Genomic DNA, 10,112 nt, shown 5'->3' on the forward strand with positions numbered 1-10,112 from the left:
AAAATAAAAAATACAGATAAATATTTATAAATATAGTTAAATACACATTAACATTACATTTACATTTAGCAGACACTTTTATCCAAAGCAACTTACAAATGAGGACAATGGAAGCAATCAAAATCAACAAAAGAGCAATGATATACAGGTGCTGGTCATATAATTAGAATATCAAAAAGTTGATTTATTTCACTAATTCCATTCAAAAAGTGAAACTTGTATATTACATTTATTCATTACACATAGACTGATATATTTCAAATGTTTATTTCTTTTAATTTTGACGTTTATAACTGACAGCTAAGGAAAATCCCAAATTCAGACGTGGCAGAGAGGCGTGAGTATGAGAAACATTCAGATACACAGGCTGATTCAGTCTTCTGAATTGGGAGTAGCGAACATGCATTATAAACTTCTTTCAAATTAGAATCTGTTGGGGAGATAAAATGTGCAAGATAACGTATATGTACTAATAAAAACATCAAACAAAAAAACGTATCTTTTACTCTCCAGTACTGAAAGCAGAACTGATAAGGGAGCCCTTGATACTGTGACACAGCTCTTTCAAATTAACATTACCTTTTTTGCAGTGGCGGTAGTTTGTATGTCCATCTATAGTTGCCATCATCTAAGGTCTTTTGAGTACTGGTATCATCTGAAGTCCTCACAAGTCCTGCAAGTCCTGCGCTGTGCAGTTTCTAATAACCCTGGGATGGACATTTGCAGAAACAGGAAGGCAAAGGGAGAAAGATTAGCATAGCTGCTGTTCATATCATTTCAGGCAATGTGCACTTTTTACTATTTCATCAATGGAGTACATTACTCCAGTCTTCAGTGATACATCTTCAGAAATCATTCTAATATGATGATTTACTGCTCAAGAAACATTTCTGATTATGATCAACGTTAAAATACAGACGTGCTGAATTATTTTTTTGTTGGATTCGTTGTTACAAAAACTCCAAACATTTGAATGTTAGTGTTACATGCATCAAATTGTTCAAAATCATCTATTTCAAATAGTGTTCCTGTAGCTCAACTGGTAGAGCACTGCGCTAGCAAGCAAGCGCAAGGTTGGGGGTTCGATTCCCCGGGAAAACATGATATGTAAAAACTGATAGCCTGAATGCACTGTAAGTCGCTTTGGATAAAAGCGTCTGCAAAAATGCATAAATAAATGCAGGTCTTTTGAACTTTGTATTCATCTGTGAATCCTGAAAAATAAAATGCATCACGGTTTCCACAAAAAAAATGAAGCAGCACAACTGTTTGAACGCTGATAATAAGTTTCTTGAGCAGCAAATCAGCATTTCTGAGGGATCCATGTGACACTGAAGACTGGAGGAATGATGCTGAAAATACAGCTGCACATCACAGGAATAAATTAGTTTATAATGTATTCACATAGAAAACAGCTATTTTAAATTGTAATTAGGGCTGGGCGATATGGAGCAAAAAATATATCTCGATATATTTTGCTATATCTCGATATACGATATATATCTCGATATCTTTACAGGAAAAATAACCCCCAAAAAACTACTGCAAAAACAAATATGGCAAATATTACATGTTAAGGGGCCTATGAAACATTTTATTTTTTTCTTCACCATATGTTTTATTGTTACCTAATTCTGTGTTTTAGCATGTGCAATTATTTAAATGCATAAAAACAACTTAATTAGTTAAAAACAATTCTTAAAATAGCCTTATGTGAAATGTTTTTTTCCCTTCAGAAATTCTGTGTATTTACATTTTTCTGATTATCAAATGAAGGCATAAAACATTCATTTAATTTATCTTTTAATTATTTAAAATTAAGCAAACTTTATTTTTTGGTAAACAAAGGGGATTTACTATTAAAAATAAAACATGGGAGAAATGTTGTGTGATTATTCCTTATAAAATTATGTTCGTTTCATTTTAATAGTAGTAGTAGAAGTGGGCTATCTACATTCTGCTGTACAATAGTAATAGATTTCTGTCAAATACTTTTATTTTGACGGGTTTACCTTTACAGTTCTGTGTATGTGATACCACAGTCTATGATGTGATATGAGCTAATCTTACTCAAATCAAACGGTCAGATGCTCATGAAGTGACTCTCAGTGCAGTTCTGGAGATGTTCCTCATGTGTTCACGTCTTTATTTAGAGAGAGGAAAGACAATGAAATCAGCGCGAGCGTTATGCGAGCTTCCGTGTTTAATGAATGAAGACGCGCTTCTGCTCAATTCGTTGACACAGACAAGCAGAACATGCAGGATTCATATTTAAATAGACTTTTCCGGGTTAATATTTGCAGATATTAGTCCATTTCGCGATTTGATGTAAGTGCATGACCGACTTTTGATTAATTCATTTAAAATTTGACCAATTCCGTGTTAAACTGTAAATTCCATTTTTATGACTGGATTGCGCGATTCCGTCCGCGTTTCATTGGGCCCTACAGTAGACATCTGACTGCCGTTCGCCCTACGCCTTAAAACTGAAGTATCTCTATATAATATCTCCATATAATGGATTTTTTTGACTAGTTCTCTACACGCGAGGTGAGAGGGGACAAAAGCAAGGAGGCGGGGGGCGAGCGAGCGGGGGCGAGCACAGCACAGGGAAGGCAAACAAGCAAAGTGGAATCAGAATATAAACAATATATCGATATATACGATATGTCAAAATCCATATCGTGTTTAAAAAATATCTCGATATATTTTAAATATCGAGATATCGCCCACCCCTAATTGTAATAATATTTCACAATATTACTCTTTTTACATATTTTAATCAAATAATTACTACAGAGGTGAACAGAAGATAATTATTACAAATTGTATCAACTTCAAGCTTTTGAACACTAGTGTACTGTATATTTGAGGTTTGACTTACTGTACTAGTCTTGTGGTCAATAGCATCTTGGAGATGTTGTCTTACAGTAGGTTCACTCCGACTCTGCTGGATGCAGCAGGCCATCAGCACTGAAGAATCTAGGAACAAAACAAGCTATTTGACACAGAGCCAACAATATTTAGTCTGCAGTTCCAGGTTTATTAGATGGAAACAAGCAAGAGCAGGTGAAATGCAAAAAATAAATAAATAAAATAACAGATTCATTGTGATATACAGTATTGTTCAAAATAATAGCAGTACAATGTGACTAACCAGAATAATCAAGGTTTTTCGTATATTTTTTTATTGTTACGTGGCAAACAAGTTACCAGTAGGTTCAGTAGATTCTCAGAAAACAAATGAGACCCAGCATTCATGATATGCACGCTCTTAAGGCTGTGCAATTGGGCAATTAGTTGAATTAGTTGAAAGGGGTGTGTTAAAAAAAATAGCAGTGTGGCATTCAATCACTGAGGTCATCAATTTTGTGAAGAAACAGGTGTGAATCAGGTGGCCCCTATTTAAGGATGAAGCCAACACTTGTTGAACATGCATTTGAAAGCTGAGGAAAATGGGTCGTTCAAGACATTGTTCAGAAGAACAGCGTACTTTGATTAAAAAGTTGATTAGAGAGGGGAAAACCTATAAAGAGGTGCAAAAAATGATAGGCTGTTCAGCTAAAATGATCTCCAATGCCTTAAAATGGAGAGCAAAACCAGAGAGACGTGGAAGAAAACGGAAGACAACCATCAAAATGGATAGAAGAATAACCAGAATGGCAAAGGCTCAGCCAATGATCACCTCCAGGATGATCAAAGACAGTCTGGAGTTACCTGTAAGTACTGTGACAGTTAGAAGACGTCTGTGTGAAGCTAATCTATTTTCAAGAATCCCCCGCAAAGTCCCTCTGTTAAAAAAAAGGCATGTGCAGAAGAGGTTACAATTTGCCAAAGAACACATCAACTGGCCTAAAGAGAAATGGAGGAACATTTTGTGGACTGATGAGAGTAAAATTGTTCTTTTTGGGTCCAAGGGCCACAGGCAGTTTGTGAGACGACCCCCAAACTCTGAATTCAAGCCACAGTACACAGTGAAGACCGTGAAGCATGGAGGTGCAAGCATCATGATATGGGCATGTTTCTCCTACTATGGTGTTGGGCCTATTTATCGCATACCAGGGATCATGGATCAGTTTGCATATGTTAAAATACTTGAAGAGGTCATGTTGCCCTATGCTGAAGAGGACATGCCCTTGAAATGGTTGTTTCAACAAGACAATGACCCAAAACACACTAGTAAACGGGCAAAGTCTTGGTTCCAAACCAACAAAATTAATGTTATGGAGTGGCCAGCCCAATCTCCAGACCTTAATCCAATTGAGAACTTGTGGGGTGATATCAAAAATGCTGTTTCTGAAGCAAAACCAAGAAATGTGAATGAATTGTGGAATGTTGTTAAAGAATCATGGAGTGGAATAACAGCTGAGAGGTGCCACAAGTTGGTTGACTCCATGCCACACAGATGTCAAGCAGTTTTAAAAAAACTGTGGTCATACAACTAAATATTAGTTTAGTGATTCACAGGATTGCTAAATCCCAGAAAAAAAAAAATGTTTGTACAAAATAGTTTTGAGTTTGTACAGTCAAAGGTAGACACTGCTATTTTTTTGAACACACCCCTTTCAACTAATTGCCCAATTGCACAGCCTTAAGAGCGTGCATATCATGAATGCTGGGTCTCATTTGTTTTCTGAGAATCTACTGAACCTACTGGTAACTTGTTTGCCACGTAGCAATAAAAAAAATATACTAAAAACTTTATTATTCTGGTTAGTCACATTGTACTGCTATTATTTTGAACAATACTGTATGTTGTGGAAAAAAAATGCATATTAGGTTACTTAACCTTTTCAGCGCTTCCTACATCTCTGTCAGCAGCTCCCTTCAGAAATATTGAAATCTTGGACACTCCCTTTCTGTTGTAGAAGGATTATTTTGTCACTCTTGAAATCGCAGAACAGTTTTATGTTTACCATAAAAGATCAAAACAACTTTAGTTTTCTGCCAATTTTCGCGCTCCTTGATAATGTGACGTCATCGATAAACAGTAAAGTGTAAATGTTAAGGTTAAATAAATTAAGCAATTTCCAATCATCCATTGAAAGATTACCAACAAAACAGTCAAAAGCTATCATCTACAGATGAAGATTTGATTAAAAGCCCAAACTTAAATAAATAAGAGAACAATAGAGTTATCATACCTGACGATACGTCGTCTGAAAACGGTAGAAATGCTAATGGACTTTTTCGAAGACATTAAACCATTCCTATAAAGTAAATAAACAACAGAAGCGAGTCAAATACAAGTAAGAGAAGTGTCAACAACAGTTACAAGTAATATTTGTGTGATTTTATGGACTTAACTCACCTGAAAACAGTGAAATCAGCGAGAAACGGGGTGTTTCCTCGTGACATTTGCAGTGTTGCGCTCCGTTTCCATGGCAACTCTATCAGGTCCGCGCGCACGCCCATGAAAGCACGTCACGAATTAAAAGTCACACACTTACGTTACATAAATAAACATATGAATAAACATATGCCCCTTATTTTTTTCTGCAAGAGGGGGCGCGGCCATTTGTAAATTTAATGTGTCTGGCTTTCGGTGTCATTCCAGCTATATTAGCTGTACAAACAGCTTGTTTTGCTGTTTACTGTTGCAAACTGCTGTATCTTACTACGTTATTTTTAATGTATTGTCTTAATTATGAACGTACTGGTTTGTAGTGCAAACAGTTTTACCGTTTACTGCACTTTGTTCTTCTTGTTATTTCCCTATAACCATGACCATAAATCTCACACATGTACATACAATTGCTTGGTGGATAGAATTAGATCACTACATAATTCAAAATGTCATTCAATTAATGTCATTCACAAAAGTGTGTGTGTGTGTGTGTGTAAGGTGCATCTTGAAGAAATGTGAATATCATGAAAAAAGTTAATTTTTTGTTTATTAAAAAGTGAAATTTTCATATATTCTAAAGATTCATAATTATTTTTTTTTTTTGATGACTAGAGCTTAATTTAATGAATGTAATTATTGCATTTAAAAGTATATAAAAGGAGTTAAACAAATATTATTTAATTATTTAAAATGATTTTTAAAGAAACTTTGTCCTGTGGTGTGACAGTACAAGTGTCACAATGGAGGACTTTTTTTTTTATCACACCAAAGGACGTTTCAGCATCGACGATTATGTATCTTAACATGCACTTTTTAATAAAAAAAATATATATAATTTAGGGGTGTCATATTAATGCACAACAAAGCATAAAACATTTGTAGTGGTTCCGAAAAAGTTCAAAGGACATGGTGTCACACCAGAGGACATGGTACAAAAATGTAAAAAAAATCGAATAACATTGCAGCTTCATAACAGGTCAAATAAATGTGTGTATGTATTTATATTATGTGTCCTAAAATATTATGGGCGTCCAGTACTCAAAATAGTTTTAGAACCACTGACTGGTAAAGAAAGGTGATCTGCCAGGACGTGTCTTCAGAAAATGGCACATCTGGTCACCTGGTATCTGGCCCACATACAACAAGCCAGAACTCAACCTAAAACCGGTTTGTCACACACGGGCCAGATCTGGCCCACACACAGCAAGCCACGACTCAAATTAAAGCCGGTTTGTCACACACGGGCCAGATCTGGCCCACACACAGCAAGCCACGACTCAAATTAAACCCGGTTTGTCACACACGGGCCAGATCTGGCCCACACACAGCAAGCCACGACTCAAAATAAAGCCGGTTTGTCGCAAACGGGCCAGATCTGGCCCACACACAGCAAGCCACAACTCAAATTAAACCCGGTTTGTCACACACGGGCCAGATCTGGCCCACACACAGCAAGCCACGACTCAAACTAAAGCCGGTTTGTTGCACACGGGCCAGATCTGGCCCATAAACAGCATGCCACAACTCAAACTAAAACCGGCTTGATGTGTGTGGGCCAGAGATGGCCCATATAACCTCTGCCGCTGCCAGAACTGAGCCAGATGTGCCATAGTTGGCCCAGATGAGGCCCGGATATGTATGCTATCTGGGATGTGTTTTCTGATTATAGCTCATGATGATTGAACATCATGAAATTGTGTTTATCTTTGGATAGTAGACTGACACTCAGCTATTACTGAACTGAAGTAAAAAAAAAAAAATCTCAATGTTGAAAGACACAAAAGGAGACAATCAGTTCAGGTTTTTAGACAAACACACTTATCACACGATCCTCAACAGTGGTGATAATTTTTCATACTGCAGTGCATCACGGGAGATTTTACTAAGGTTTTACCCAGCATGCAACATTTTGTTGATTGTCACCACTGTTGAGAGTCATATGCTGGTTCTTGATGTCTGTATGTGTCTACAGAGTATAGTTTTCCAAATTTTGTATGCACTTAGTAGAATTAAAATTCACTTACTTTAATTTTTTTTCTATAGTGTAGTTTTACTGGGTTGATTATGCTAAACTTATAGAGCTAATGTTAATTTGATTGTAATCTGACCACCTATCACACACAGATTAATTTCTTCTCTCTGCTTTACAGCACCTCATGCAATGCTACATAAAGAGATCTAACATGACAGTCAAGGGTCAAGAGCCCCACTAAAGCAAACACTGATCTCCATTATGGTTGCATCACTTTAACCAATAAAACATCAACATCTGATCCTCTGTAATTCTCAAGAACAGCAGGTGTTCATCATTAATGCACAATCATTTAATTAGTCACTTAATTATCTCATTAACTTTAACCATTTGAGGACTTGGGATATGACTTGAAGACTTGCTTGTGACTTGAAAGCCCCAACTCTGGTAAAAGCTGAATGTCAGTCAACAATCCACAGAAGACTATCTCATGATGTCCAAGTCAACATGAGTTATAAGACGAAAAAGCATAAGATCATCTGTCACTACAAGGTTTGATTCAGCAATGCATACATGTTTGTTGCAAAAACAATGTTGAAATTGTTTTGAATCAAATTGCTTTGAATTAGTAAAAGGGTCAAGAGACTACCTAAAGCAAACCCTGACCACAATTATGGTGGCATAGTGTTTTTTTTTTCTTTTCTTTTTTTCAGTTGAAGGCTGTGGCTAAATTCAGTTGTAGTTCTTGTGTTTCTCTTTACTTCAGTGATGTTGATTGTTAACAGCAGAAGTTCATCACTAATGTACAATCATCATTTAATTAGTCACTTAATTATCTCATTAACTTTAACCCTTTGAGGACTTGGATATGACTTGAAGACTTGCTTGTGACTTGAAAGTCCCACCTCTGCTGTCTATTAAATGCCACTTCAATTATAAGCAGGTGATGGAGATTTTAGCGGTGATCACAGAAGCAGCTTTACTGATTAGATGCACATGATCATATCGTTCGATATATCGCCCAGCCCTAGTGTGTGTATATATATATATATATATATATATATATATATATATATATATATATATATATATATATCATTTGAAATGAATCGAAAGTCCTAAAACCTTCTTATTAGGACGAATTAGTTCTAAGGAGAGCTTTTTTTTTTTTTTGTATGTGTGTATATACTATATTATTAGTATACAGACATACTGTAGGTTAATACAAGAAGCTATCAATCAAGAAGGTATCAGGATTATGAGTTATTTTTCATTTTTAGTTTTTGATTAATCACTTGGATTAATCATTCATTTTGACAGCACTATAATGTTTATTGTATTATAGACAACCATACAAGTGTAATTGTTACTAAGCCTGCACCAATGTTCTTGTCCACTGCCCTCACAGATTCCTGCAGCTAAGCTTGGATGTACATTTACATTCCATTAAAAGTTATTGATGACATGCCTCTGAAGTTTGACTTTTTGCACCATTACAATACTTATAAGCAACTAGTCATCATATCTCTAGCTCTTTAATGTATTTGCATTGTACTAAAGTGTGTTCATTTTCAATGGACATATATGCGGCTGAAACAGGTAGCCTAGTGCATCCCAAATTTTTCAACATGAACTTTTTAATAATAGTCATTAATAGTCATTATAGTCATTATGGCCTTTAGAATTTTTTTTTTTTTTTTTTTTTTTGAGGAGGGGTAGTGCACAATAGGCCCCTGTGGCATGGCCCAAGCTTTTGTTCTTAATGGCATTTTTTTTTACTTACATTACTTTTACTTTTATACTTTAAGTAGTTTTTTAAACCAGTACTTTTACACCTTTACTTGAGTAAAAAGCTCGAGTTGATACTTCAGCTTCTACAAAAGTCTTTTTAAACCCTAGTATCTATACTTCTACTTGAGTAATGAATGCCAATACTTTTGACACCACTGATCAACATCACTGAAGTAAAGATAAACACAAGAACTACAACTGAATTTAGCCACAGCCTTCAACTGAAAAAAAGTAAATGAAAAAAAAACACTATGCCACCATAATTGTGGTCAAGGTTTGCTTTAAGTAGTGTCTTGACCCTTTTACTAATTCAAAGCAATTTATTCAAAACAATTTCAATATTGTTTTCGCAACAAACATGTATGCATTGCTGAGTCGAACCTTGCAGTAACAGATGATCTTATGCTTTTTCTGCTTATAACTCATGATGACTGAACATCATGAAATTGTGTTTATCTTTGGATAGTAGACTGACACTCAGCTATTACTGAACTGAAGTAAAAAAAAAAAAATCACAATGCTTCAATGTTGAAAGACACAAAAGGAGACAATCAGTTCAGGTTTTTAGACAAACACACTTATCACACGATCCTCAACAGTGGTGACAATTTTTCATACTGCAGTGCATGACGGGAGTTTTTACTAATGTTTTACCCAGCATGCAACATTTTGTTGATTGTCACCACTGTTGAGAGTCATATGCTGGTTCTTGATGTCTGTATGTGTCTACAGAGTATGGAGAATGAGAAGTTGTCGTCATAGCACAAAGCTCCTCCCTCGATATCACAGTCTTCGCCATGGTGGAAGGATACCGGCGGCGAAACAGGATTGTTTACATGTGTTGTTAAGAAAAATTCTCGCAATTCTGCACTGTTTTACCATGCCTGGAAATTACTGCTGCGTTAAAAACTGCTGCATAGTGATGGGATTTATGGCTCTTTGAGGGGATCCGGATCTTCGCGATCCGTTCCTTTCAAAGAGCCGTTCAAAAGAATGGCTCTT

At 35.9% G+C, this 10,112-nt stretch overlaps 1 long non-coding RNA gene across 1 annotated transcript; it reads right to left on the reverse strand.

The window, feature by feature from the left end:
• Window positions 1–256: 256 nt before the first annotated feature.
• LOC127988533 (uncharacterized) lies at window positions 257–4,862 on the reverse strand. Its single transcript, XR_008161726.1, has 4 exons — window positions 4,790–4,862; window positions 2,885–2,982; window positions 580–707; window positions 257–430 (listed from the first exon to the last, which is right to left on the reverse strand). It is a non-coding gene; the product is annotated as an uncharacterized LOC127988533 (long non-coding RNA).
• Between the last annotated feature and the right edge of the window lie 5,250 nt (window positions 4,863–10,112).

Source organism: Carassius gibelio, chromosome B22 (assembly GCF_023724105.1).
Source record: "Carassius gibelio isolate Cgi1373 ecotype wild population from Czech Republic chromosome B22, carGib1.2-hapl.c, whole genome shotgun sequence".
NCBI classification, from domain to species: domain Eukaryota; kingdom Metazoa; phylum Chordata; class Actinopteri; order Cypriniformes; family Cyprinidae; genus Carassius; species Carassius gibelio.